A 12902-nucleotide genomic window follows, 5' to 3' on the forward strand; every position below is an offset into this window, starting at 1 on the left:
CGTGGGAGTGGGGCTCACCTCTCTTCTTCACCTTCACACGGCCGACATGGTGGCAGGGGGTTCTGGTATCCCCATGCCCCTGAGGGTGCTGGGGGGGGGGGGGGTTATGGGGGCGTCAGAAGCTCCCCCTAAGCCCCCAAAAATCCCTCGTGCTTCCCCTCCCCGTCTCTCACTGGCCGCTGGTTCCGCGCCAGTTTACTCACTTCCTGGACTACAACTCCCGAAAGACCGCGGGGCCCCGTAGGACGCCGATAGAGCCGGAACTGCGGTTCCTGTCATGCCCCGCGGCCCGCGAGAGGCCCGTCAGGGCCGGGACTGTCCCCTAAGCACCGTCCCAGCTGCTCCCCAAGTGCTCCCCTGAACCGTGAGTGCGCCCTGGGGCCCCGTAGGTACCCCCATTTTCCCTCTCCTGACCCCCAAGTGCCCCTCAGAGTCCCGAAGTCCTCCCGCCCCCTACTTGCCCCCCAAATGCCCCCTGTGTGTCCCCTCGGACTTCCAAATGCTCTCCAACTGCCTCCCCGCCCCCTAAGCGCCCCTACAGATCCATTAATGATCCCACAAGCACCCCCAGCTGGCCTCCAAGCGCCCCTCGAGTGTCTCCTGGGAATTGGCGTGATGACAACAATGTAGAGAAAGACTCTGACTCTATCGCAGTATCAGCAACACTTCAGCCTTTAATTAAAATTTGAATCAAAACTGCAATTGCCGATGTGGAGGATGGACAGGCCTCTGCACTTTTTCGTGCCACTCCCGTGGTCCCACTTGCAGCCAGGGAAATTGCAGGAAAAACATTCCTGCATGTTGTGCACATCAAAATTTCATGGGAATCAGGAACTGAGTCTGTGTGGTGAACTTCCCTGACAGGTGGAGATAAATCCTGTCTGATGAAGAACAGGTTGGGAGGATCTGGGGACCTGGAGTATACACTCCTGTACCCTCTCCCCCCCGAAAACACCAGAGACCCCCTCAATCCCCTACAGACTCCCCAGTAGATCCCAAATACCCTCAGAATCCCCTCGAAAAGCTCCATAGCTCCCCCTCCCCAAAAAACACCCTATAAACCCTCAGGACCCTCCCAAACCTCCCTTTACAAGCTCCTGAGGCTCTCTAAAATAACCCATAGATCTGCCCAAACCCCCAGCACTCTCCCACACCCCCAAAAGTTGTGGCCACAACTAGTCATGGACTGCCTGAGCCACTTTTTGGCCTGATATGTATGTAGGTATAAATCTAATAGAGAGATAAAGTGTAATATAGAAAAGGGGCCTCCAGGAGAGCTGGGGAGGGTCTTTGTCAGGGGACAGGATGGAGGGTGAGGGTTTTCACCTGCCAGAGGACAGGGTTAGATGGGATTTTGGGAAGAAATTCCTCCCTGTGAGGGTAGTGAGACCCTGGCACAGATTGTCCAGAGAAGCTGCAGCTGCTCCATCCCTGGAAGTGTCCCAGGCCAGGTTGGACAGCGCTTGGAGCAACCTGGGATTGTGGAAGATGTCCCTGCCCATGGCAGGGGGTGGATTGAGATGACCTTTGAAGTCCCTTCCAACCCAAACCAGCCTGAGATACTAAAAGTGGGGGAGGTTTGGGGTAGGAAACCTTGCCTGACCCCAGGTGCCCTCCCAGGCTGCTCCATCACTCACGCTTCAGGAAGAGACAGCAAGAGAAAACCTGATGAGAAAGCTCCTGGGAGAGATGGGCTGGGGGCGGCGTGTGAGTCCCTCAGGAACTGCTCCAGCCCTTTCCAGTCCCTCAGGTGGAGGCACCTGGGGCATGATTCCTACCCAATAGGCGTCCCAATGGGGGAGAAGACAGGTTCAGCCTCTTGATGCAGCCTGTCCTGATCCCTCTGCAGAGCCTTTCTGCCCTTCAGCAGATCCATACTCCCACACAAGTTGGTGTCATTTGTCAACTTAGTTTGACTTCCACTTGATCCCCTCATCCAGATCACCAGTAAAGATGTTGAACAGGATTGGACCCAGCACTGACTCCTGGGGTCACCCACAAGTAATTGGGTGTTATGGATAGAATGGGAGCTTCAGACAAGCCACGTTTTAGACTAAGATTTTTTGGGTACAGCTGGAATTAGGTGGCCTGCACCTAAACCACTCTGGCTCACAAGTTCTAAGAGTGGCAGATCAGGTCTATTATGAAATTAGTTATTTATTGAATAGACAGGAGATAATAGACAAAAGGTCTTGAACAGAGTTACTTACTACATGGTATAAAACAGAAGAACTACTAGTAGATTACATGAAACAGCTCACAACATTAAGGTACCTATATCAAAGCTAGGAAAGAAATAGTACAGATTAGGAGTCAATGTAACTTACCACCAAACTGGCAAGACTGTGCATAGAGTCCTTTCACTCAACCCTCAAGAAAGGAACCACAAAACCAGCATCCCAACTTTGCGGGGAAAGCCCCACACATTTCCAGGGAATGTGCAGAAACTTCTACTTTGTGAAAGTTTGGTGTAGCTTTAATAGATTGTGAAGCAAAGTGTCTGTCAGAAATTCCAGCTTATCTTTCCATAATCTTGCTTCCACAGCAAGATGTTTATTGTCAGCTACAAGTGCTGCTTCCATGGCACCCAAATAACCATGACACAAGTGGCCTTTAGTGATTTACTTCACCAATTAGCAAGCTCTTGAGGCAGGGAACACGTCCTGCTACACTGGCCCCAGCTGGATTTAGTTCCATTCCCCACCACACTCTGGGCTTGGGCATCAGCCAGTTTTTCATCCAGCAAACAGTTGCCCTGTCCAATCCATGAGCAGCCAGGTTCTCCAGTGTCAAAGGCTTTACTGCTGTCTATAAATATCCATCCACGGCCCTTCCCTCATCTCCTGAGTGGGTCATTCTGCCACCGCCTGCAGACCCTTGGCCTGGGCGGGAACAACCTGCGGTACTGGGCAGCCGTGGCATTCCAGGGCCTCCCGCGGCTTTGCCGGCTTTCCCTGGCCCGCAGCCGCTGCTGGAGGTGGGCGTGGCCACACTGCAGCCGGTGCAGGTGACCCTGGGCGTGCTGGAGCTGCTGCCAATGCGCTGCGCTGCCTGAGCCCACACCCGCGGCAGCTGCCGCCTTTCCGCTTCCTGCACGGCCTCTGGGAGCTGAAGCTGCAGGCGCAGCAGCCACAGGGGATGCGTGTGGTCCCACAACGCTTCTTCCAGGGCCTCAGTGCCTTGCGCTCGCTCTGCCTGTCACAGAACTCGCTCTCGGCCATCCCTGCCGATGTCTTCGGTGACCAGGCACAGCTGCAGGGTTGCAGCCTGAATAGCTGCTAGGAAAGCCCAGGATAAAGAAGCAAAAATGGGCTGTGCATGGTATCCACAGATGTTTAATTCAGCCACGCAGTAACATGTTCAGGTCCCAGGCACACACACATGGAGGGTCCAGGTTTCTTTCTCCCCAGGGGCCCGGGGTCACTCTGATCTCCGGGCAGTACAAAGAGAAGGGCCAATCAGGGAATAGGGAGGGAGTGCCTCAGGGGCACGGGGGAAGGAAGGAGCCAATGGGGTCTTATCGGCTTTTTGGGTGAAGCTTCTTGTGTTTCTCCAACCATCGGGATGCCTCTCAGGGTCTCCACAACTCCCTGTTTTGATTTTATTCTGAAAGCTTCTCTGAAGGATCAACTGGATCAACAGAAAATGACAAAAACAATCAAAAACATCCATAAGACAATTTTCAAAATGCAACCAATTTTGAGTCACCAGTGTCCAATTATATTTTCTTACAGCTGGCAGGACGGCTGCTGGGTTTTCTTAGTATGGTTTATCTGGAAACTAAGTCATGAGAAGATTCTTTCAGCAGGGACTTGTTCTCTGCCACCTGTGGCAGTGTTGTTGGCTGTGACTGGCTCTGTACGAGGTAGTGTGCGTGGTGGTGTGCCTGTTGGAAATTCCAAAATAGAAATTATTAACTTTTAAGAAAAAGAGGGTTACTTTAGGGAAACATTATTTTCTTTCCCTCCCAATCTCGCTCCCTCTGGTATTATGAAGGAACTCTGGGGAAAGGGATTAGTGGAATTAGTGGAGGGAGGCCATGGAAGGGGGGAAAAGGAGGTAGGAATTTGTGGGAACATAAAAAAGGGGTAGTAGGACAATGGAAAGGAAAAGGGGAAAGTGAGAGAGGGGCAGGGAGGCCACAGGAGTTGGGGAAGGGTATTAGAAGAAGTGCGACTTATGTGATTGGAAGGTTCAGTCATTGTACTTTACCATGGGAAGGAAAGCACATAGCCCCAGTGGTTTAGGTGCAAGTTACAGGTTGCCCTAGCAGGGTAATGATCAGCAAAAGCTTTCTGATCTGGCAGCTTTTGTATGAGAGTCATCTTTGGGCATATACAATATCAGAGGTGGTATCCACATTTTAATGATGGGCTTCTGGATGAGAGTGAGAGTTCTCTTCTGTAGGAAGGAAAGCATGTAGCCCCAGTGTTTGCGGTGCTGATGAGAGGCTGCACAGGGGAGGTAAAGGCCAGCCAAGACCTCTCTATCATGGCACCTTTTTGGTGGGAGAAATCCTTGGACATTGGAAGTATTATCTAACTTGGGTAATGGGTAAAATCCCTGGTCATATTCAATTAATTGCACTTACAACTGAAAAGCATGTGTGATGTAGAATGCATGTCCTAAGTTACTATACTTATTATCTTAAATAAAAGAAGTGACTCTACCCTGTGGGTTGAACTTGTTAATATGTGAACCAAATTTGCTTCTTGCTGGCAGTGATTACTCCTGCAATAAGGATAAGCTGTCCTCCAATGGTTAACTTGATCCTCAGTGGGGATGTGCTGGAATCATTACTGATATCATTCCTGGATAGAAAAAACAGTATGGGTCTCAGCAGCATTAGCCTGAACAGGTTACCCCTTAGTGGCTCAAGTTGTTAATGACAAAATTCCTTTTTCCCACTCAGAATCTCTCTGTTCCATCTCTTTAAATGTGGTTGAGTTGAATAGTGAATATTTCTTTGGTCTTTCATGGTGTTAGGCCTTGACATTCTTCAGGAGGAATCTCAACTTCAACTTTATGAAGTGCTTGTCCACTGCTGTTGCTGCTTCCTGTGTTTTCAGGGGGATCTCCTGCAATTTGAGTTGTCCTCCCTGGGTAGCATGCTCTCCTAATTTGAGCTATGAGTTCCGCAAAGTTTAGTACAGCAGTGATTGTAGATGTGGTACTGGTGTTCAACTGCCTGTTATAAATCATAAGCCACAACTGTATGTTCAGCTCTTTCGTGAGCCAGACCCTAAGAGCGGCTCAGTTGGTCTGAGCATGGTGCTGAACCACAGTTGTTGGTTCAATCTGTGTATGGCCCATTCACTTAACAGCTGGACTTGATGATCTTTGTGGGTCCCTTTCAACTCAGAATATTCTGTGATCTGTGACATAATGGCAATGCCAACAGCGAACATTGGCTAAACACTGGCATGTTCTATGTGGCTGGAGTGTTAAAATGATCACTGGCCACTGTCTCTGACAGGAGAGATAGGAGTGTGACTGAGTGATTGTACCTTTTTCCTTTTAATCTGTCACCACCTCATCAATGCCCAAGCACACGGGTGCTTGTATTGTGGCTGTTAGGTTTGCAGTAATTGGGTATTCAACTCTTAGTGGGGCCACATTGGCCAGAACTTCAGAAATTCCACTTCTCCCTGCTGCAAAAATCCAGCACGGGGACACACTAGCAGTCTTTGGATCAGGGAGTGCAGGTGCCATGTGGAGTCAGCACAGTCTCTGGATTCCTTTTAGGGTTTGGGCTAATGTGCAGACATTAACATTGACTCACTGACATCAGGCAGACAACAGACTTAAACGTTCAGAATATCAAAACCCTAAATATTGTCATTGTGATCTTTGATTGCAAAGCAAGTAGCCAATATCCACTTCTCATCCAGGACCCATAAATTAACCATAGCAGCTTGACAGATAACATGTGCTCCATTTACTAAAGTGATGTTAACTCTTAGCGTCTGGGTCATACACCCAACTTCTTGGCGTCCTGCTTCATTACTACTGAATGCTGTGTTCCTATATCTATTAGAAATGTAATTAATCATTGACAAGAACCAACTGGAATCTGGATGTGTGAGTCATTAGTATGTATTGATAGGGTTCCACTTGTTGCATTTCAGTTTCACTTGGCTTGTGCGTGGAATGCTTCTGTAAATCAGCCACCTGAATGGACTCTGCACAATACAAGGTGAATTCGTAGCTTGCTTAAGCATCACCTTTGCTGTTTCTTTTGGTTTTCATCTCTTCTCCTTTTCTTCCTGGAACTGTTTCTGCAATTGTTCATTTCTTAGTAACAGGGATAAATAAGGTTTCCTCTCTCAGGTCTTGTTTCTTTCTTCTATAATTTCCCTATTCAAATTCTAAAATAATTGTCTTTCCTTACACTCTGCTGAAGCAAGTAGAGTCTTAAGATGGTCTTTCTCAGTCATAAGTTTATCCACTTGGATTCTCAGCTTTTCTCCTGTCTCCATCTCAGAAGCCAGTGGTAACTTTGATACCTCATTTTCTGTGTAAGTCTTACTTTTGGTGAGCTTCCTTAAATGTTTGCAGCTGCCAGCCCCCAGCTCACTGAGGATGCCAAAAGTTATTTCTAAGACTCCAATTAACAACATTAGCCTGTGAGGCCATAGTAATGATAGGTCTCTCAGGAGTTCCAACACCCACATCAACATCTTTATCCTGCTTGTGGCAAAAGAGTGCAACTTTCCTTTTCCCCAAGTACTACATTCTCCAGAACAGCAGTGGATAATTTATCACTTCCTGAGAAATTCCTTTCTGCAAGCCTTTCACTCAAACTGCATTCCATCATGCACTGGGACCCTGCTGCCCCCTTTTGGGCAGTCTGCTTCCTTGGTGCAATTCCAATCTCCTGATTGTTTACTAATTGTTCTACTCCTGTTCTGTTTACTAATTGTTAAGTGAAACTAATCCTTCTGCCATAGCTAATTAGCCCTGAAGATCTCTTTCCCCACGATAAGGGTCTTTTCCCTTGTCTTTCTCTCTGTGGGGTTAACACTTGCTTCAAGTGATCCTGAAATTCTGCCGCAGTGTTTTATCACGTTCAGCAAAACTCTAACCATGGCAGCCACATACTTGGTTAACCAGTGATGTGGGTGAGGGCTGTCCTGGAACATCTGTCATTCATCAGTTGCAAAAACACTGCCTTCTGTACACTCTCTGTTCCATGATCTATGGTTGGGGTCTCAATCCTAAGCAAATCACTCCTCTCTAATGGATGCAACCTCCTGCTCAATAGGCGGCATTCCGAGTTAAAAAACACAGTTTTCTCTAGTCACTCACCATTAAAAACACTTCTGGCCTCCAGAAGCCTTGGGCCTCCACCTCAGACAGATTATTTAATTACCCTCTTCCAGAGGCACTCTCCAAACATATCCAGTTTCCGATTACTATGTAAGTGTGCTATACTTTTCCTGGAACTTTGCTTGGCTGCTGCGTACCACACTGTTTTAGTAACAGTGTGCAGACCCTGACTGTCATAGAAGGTTTCATCATTAATTTGGGGTTGTAATGTGATTTCTTCATTATCAGATGTACTGCTGCTTATAGGGTCCTTAGAGATGTCAAAGCAATTTTCTGTCCTGTCCACAATTTGCATTGTTACCTTTCTTTGAAAGTTCAGTAACAAAAATATTCCCCACCAAACTGTCTAGGGAAAAAAAGCACCAGACTGTCTAGGGAAAAAAAGAGGGTTGAGGAGACCCCAAAACTGGAGGTATCCCAAACCAGGTGGGTGGGGGCTAGGCTGGGATTTTAGGGGGGATATTTGGGGTCCCTGAGGTTTGGGGGGCTCAAAGGGTACCCCAAGGATGGCAGCGATGGGCAGTTTTAAGGGGACTTGGGGTCCCAGGGTAGGTTTTGGGTTCTGAGGCTCGGGAGGGGTCTCCAAGGCATGAGGAAGGGGGGGTTGGGGTCCCAGGGCAGGGTTGGGGTTGGGCGGGTCCGTTCTGGGGTCCCTCTCGTGCCCTCAGGCGCGGGCACAGGCGCTGCCGGTGCAGCGCCCCTGCAGGTCCCGCCCCTCCCCGCTCAGCAGCGCCCCGAGCGGCAGCAGCGGGAAAAGCAGCCGGGGACCGTCCAGAACCCTCGTGGCCCCGCCCCCCAAGTGTGGCCCTCCCCAAGCCCCGCCCCATAGCGGGGACCCCGTTGAAGCTCCGCCCATGGACGGGAGACCTCCAGAGCCCCACCCCCGCGGGGTACTAAGCCCCGCCCCCCACAGGAATCCCTACCCACGTTCAAGCCACCTCTAAGCGCCGCCCCTAAAGCCTTGACCTCCGCTCAAAAAGCAAATCCCTTAAGCACCAACCCCTTAGACGACCCCCCACCACCACTATACGTGGAACCCCTTGGGCCCCAAGACCTTCCTGGCCCCCATTCCAGGTGCCCTCACCTAAAATGCTCAGAGGACCTCTCCCTGTGGGTTCTCCTGCCCTCCAGAGTTACCCCCTGTGGTGCCTTACCTCCAAATCCCTTCCAAACTCCCCAGCAACAGCACCTAGGGGTCACAAACATTTATTGGGGTACAGCAGAACTGGGAGGGTCTCCAGCAGGGTGGAGGTCCTGAGTAGGCTTCCCTGGGACTGGCATGCTGGTGATGGGGGTTCCAGGGGGATCATGGGCAGTGGTCCTCAATAATCTGAGAGGTGCTGGACTAAGGAAGGGGACCTCCACCCGGAGATGGGTCCCTGAAGGGGTTGTTGGGGATCCTGAGGTGGGGAAGTCTATGGGGTGGGTCCACGAGGGGGGGCTTGGGGGACCCTATGGGTGGGGGGGGGTCTCAGCATGATGGTCCCATAGGAGGTCCCAGTAAGATTATGGGTGTGAAATTATCAGGAGAGACTCCCCAGGGGGTCCTCATTCAGATGCCCCCCGCTTCGGGCCCTCGCAGGCGCCGGGCCAGCTGCAGATCCTTGGGGAACAGGGTGACTCGGCGGGCGTGCAGCGAGCACAGGTATGCGTCTTCCAACAGCCTCACCATGAAGGCCTCTGCTGCCTGTGAACCAAAACCTGAGGGAGGGTCCCCAAAGCTCCCCAGCATGCCCCAACCCCCACACCTTCCCCCGGGGTCAGAGACTCCCCCCAAACACACACCCAGGGGGCAGGGTCCCTCCAAACCCACCCATGGGTGACTGAAGCACCTTGTGCTTGCAAATGTGTTAGGGAGGGATCAAGACCCAAAGACCCATCCTCAATCCCCGACAGACCCTGGGAATAAGGGACCCCGCCCCACCCAGCACCCAGAGACCCTCTCAACATCCATAGAACCCTGTCCCAGAACCCATAGACCCTACCCCCAGCCAATGGAGACCCTCCTAGACTCCCCCTCAGCTCCCATCACATACACCCAACAAACCTCTCAGCCTCATCCAAGCATCCAAAGAGACCTTCTTGGACCTCCCCAGCCCCCAGAGACACCCCCAGCACCCAGAGATTCCCCCTGCAGCACCCACAGCCCCCCAGCCCCCATGGAAACCTTCTCAGTACCCATGAGATCCCCCTCAGCCCCTTCCCCACACCCCTAAGTCCCTGGATACCCCTGCAGGACCCATAGGGCCCCTCCAGCCCTCTGTGACCTCCCTCCATCACGCCTGGGCCCCCCGAGTTGCACCTCCTGCAGTGCCAGCAGGGCCATGCTCTGCCAGCGGTAATCGACGCCGCGGGTGAAGAGGAGGCAGAGCTCCCGCACCTGTGGCAGAGAGGGCACAGCGAGGGGGGCACATGGGGGCAGCAGGGTCACAGGGAGTGCGGGGACATCGGGACAACGTGGAGGGGATATGGGGGCATTGGGGACATCCCGGGCTGGGGCCACCACCATGGTGACACCCTGGAGACGTGGAGACACTGCCCTGGGGACATCCCAGGGACCTGGGGACACCCTTGTTATCACCCTGGAGACACTTTGGGGATACCCCAGGGAGAGGAACACTGGGGACAGGAGCACCTGGGAATACACTGGGGAGTGGGGACATGGGAACATCACCACGGGGACACCCTGGGGTCTGCCAGGTGGGAGGCAGGGGGGAAGCACCACTCTGGGAACATCTTGGGAACACCCTCGGCCATGGGAACATGGGGACACCCCGATGGGACGGGGGGACAGTGCCAGCACAGCAGGAGGGGCACAGGGAACTCTCAATCCATGCAGCCTCTGAAGGTGGCAGGACACAAGGATGTCTGGAACCACAGAATGACATTGGAGGATATGCAAGGATGTTGGGGGAGGACAGGCTCACCATGTCACAAGGATGGAGAGGACAAGGACATGGGGAGGGATGGAACAGGGTTGAGGGGGGGGCCCTGGGGGAAAGGGATGGTCATGAAGAGTCCCAGGGGGTGATTTGGGGTTCTGGGGGGTAACTTGGTGGGTCTGTAGGGGGTTGGAAAATCGCAGTGGGTTTTTGGGATGGGGTCCAGGGGGAGGTTGGAGGGTTCCAGGTTGGATTTCAGGGGTCCCAGGGTGGATTTGGGGTTGGATTTGAAGGGGTCCTCAGGATTGTTTGAAGGGTTTCAGTGGGTATTTGGGAGAGTCCAATGGGGAGCTGAAGGGTCCCAGGGTGGATTTGAAGGCTCTGGGGGAAGTTGCAGGGTCGAGAGGGTTGATCTGGGGTGTCCTGAGACGGATTTGGGGATCTCAAGAGAGGGGATCCAGAGTGGTTTGGAAGATCCCAGACAATGCTGGAGGTTCTGGGGTGAAATTGGGGGGGTCCTGGAGGGGTTTGGGGGTCCCACAGTAGATTTTGTGGGTATCTGAGATGATCTGTGTGGTCCCAGGGGAGTTTGGGAGTCCATGGGGGGTGCTGGGGAGGTTCTGGGGGGGAAATCGGGGTGTCTGGGGATTTTAGCGATGTGGGGGGTTCTCACCAGGCGGGCAAAGGGGCCGGGGCGCAGCAGCAGGCGGGTGCTTCTCTGGTACGTGCGGATCTCCTGCAATGCCCGCTGCCCTGGGCGGCGCCCTGTGGGGGCATCGGATAGGGGTCTGTGGGGGCTTTAGGGGATATATTTAGCCTGGAGGGCAGAGATGGGGGGATCTGAAGGAACATGGGGGGTATAGATCTATAGGGCCTGTCAGAACACAGGGGGCTATAGGGGATCTATAGGGGCCAGGGAGACAGGGGAAGGCTGTGGAGGTTATAAGGGATCTGTAAGGTCTGGGGGGACATTGTGGGTATAAAGGATCTATAGGGAGCTATAGTTATGGCCGACATAGAGGAGTTATAGGGGACAGGGAGTATGGGGGTAGAGGGGCTATAGGGGAGAGGGAATGTGAGGTGACTCTAGGAGGTGGAAGCATATAGGGGTATATAGGGCACAGGCTAGGGGCGGAGGAAAACAATAGAGGGAGTCCATAGGAGTGCTCTAGAGGGGGGCCTGAAAGGGGGCTCGATGTAGGAGGTCCATAAGGGGTGTCTATAAGGGAAGTCCCCCGCCCCTCACTCACTGCGTGCCCGCCGCGGGGGCGATGGGGGGGGCTGGGGAACGCCCGCGCCGTCGGGGGGTGGGTTTGGGGCGGGGCATGGTGTTGCCGAGTCCACCGCAGGGTCAGGGCGAGTTCAGAAGGGGACCCAGCGGCTGGGGAAGGGAGAGTCAGGGTGAGCTCAGGTGTGCGGGGCCCCCACGCCGCTGCCGGGATCCGCCGCGCCGCGCCGTGCCGTTCAAATCTCCCGCCGCGCCGCTCGTGACGTCACTTCCCTCCGCGCGCCAATCGGGGCGCGCGACCGCCCGGTGCCGCGCCGGACTCCGCCCGCCGAGGGCTCATTAGCAGAACTCTGCATGGCCCCACCCCCAGGCACCCCGTGCCTCGGTGCTGCCCGGGTAGTCTCAGTTACCGTCCCCGTGCGGTGCCAGTACGGACTCTGTAATCGTCGTGTAATCGTCCTCTGTGATCCCAGTCACTCTCATGTGGTTCCCGTTGCTCTCGGTCATCTGCATGGTTCCATTTACTCCCAGAATGATCCCAGTATGATTCCAGTCCCCTGCAGTATGATTTTAGTGCTTTCCAGTCACTCCCACTGTGAGTCCAATATGATCACAACGACTCAGTATGATCCCTGTCACACCCCCAACAGTCCCAATGAATTCCTGTCACTACTAGAATGATCCCACTATGATCCCAGTCAATCCCAGTATGATACCAGTTGCCCCCAGTCAGTGTGGTTCCAGACACTCCCAGTATGAACCCAGCGTGGTTCCAGTTGTCCCCTCCTGTATGATCCTAGTTGCCCCAGTTATGGTCCCAGTACCCCCAACATGGTTCCAGCATCTTCCCTTTGCTCCCAGTGTGTCTTCAGTTGTCTCCCAACATGGTCTGAGTAGCTCCCTGTGCCTCCCAGTACCAAGTGGGGGTCAGTCAAGGATCACAACTGTCCATGAAATCCATTGGGAGAAGGAGATTGGGGCGTTCGTTAGTGAACCCATGGTGGCCCAGGTGGGCTTTGGGGTCTCTTGAGGGCATTGCCTTCCAGACCTCCAGTTAACCTCCAGTTTTCCCAGTGGGCCACCACACTCCTTATTTGACCCCATCAAGCCTCCCAGTTGCCCCTAGTTGTCCACCCAGGCCAGATGTTGAATAGGACCGGCCCCAACACTGAGCCCTGGGAACCCAGCAGTGCCCAGCCCCAGCTGGCTGTGGCCCCATTCCCACTCCTCCTTGGCCTGGCCATCAGTCAGGTGTTCCCAGAGAGAGACACCTGTCCCAGCTGTGAGCTGCAGGTGCTCCAGGAGAGGCAGGGAGATGGAGGCAGTGCCAAAGGCTTTGCTGAGCTGCAGGCAGACACATCCACACATGTCCAACACCCACTGGGGTCACCTGGGCACAGCAGGAGATCAGGTGAGTCAGGCAGTACCTGCTTTTCCCAAGCCCTGGCTGTTCCCAATGCCCT

At 53.2% G+C, this 12902-nt stretch overlaps 1 pseudogene; it reads right to left on the minus strand.

Moving 5' to 3' along the window:
* Positions 1-8881: 8881 nt before the first annotated feature.
* Positions 8882-11538, minus strand: LOC128947420 (histone H3-like centromeric protein A; annotated as a pseudogene).
* Positions 11539-12902: the final 1364 nt, after the last annotated feature.

This window comes from Melozone crissalis, unplaced genomic scaffold, assembly GCF_028551555.1.
Source record: "Melozone crissalis strain CALT ecotype California unplaced genomic scaffold, PUWL_Pcris_2 ptg000105l_1, whole genome shotgun sequence".
NCBI classification, from domain to species: Eukaryota; Metazoa; Chordata; class Aves; order Passeriformes; family Passerellidae; genus Melozone; species Melozone crissalis.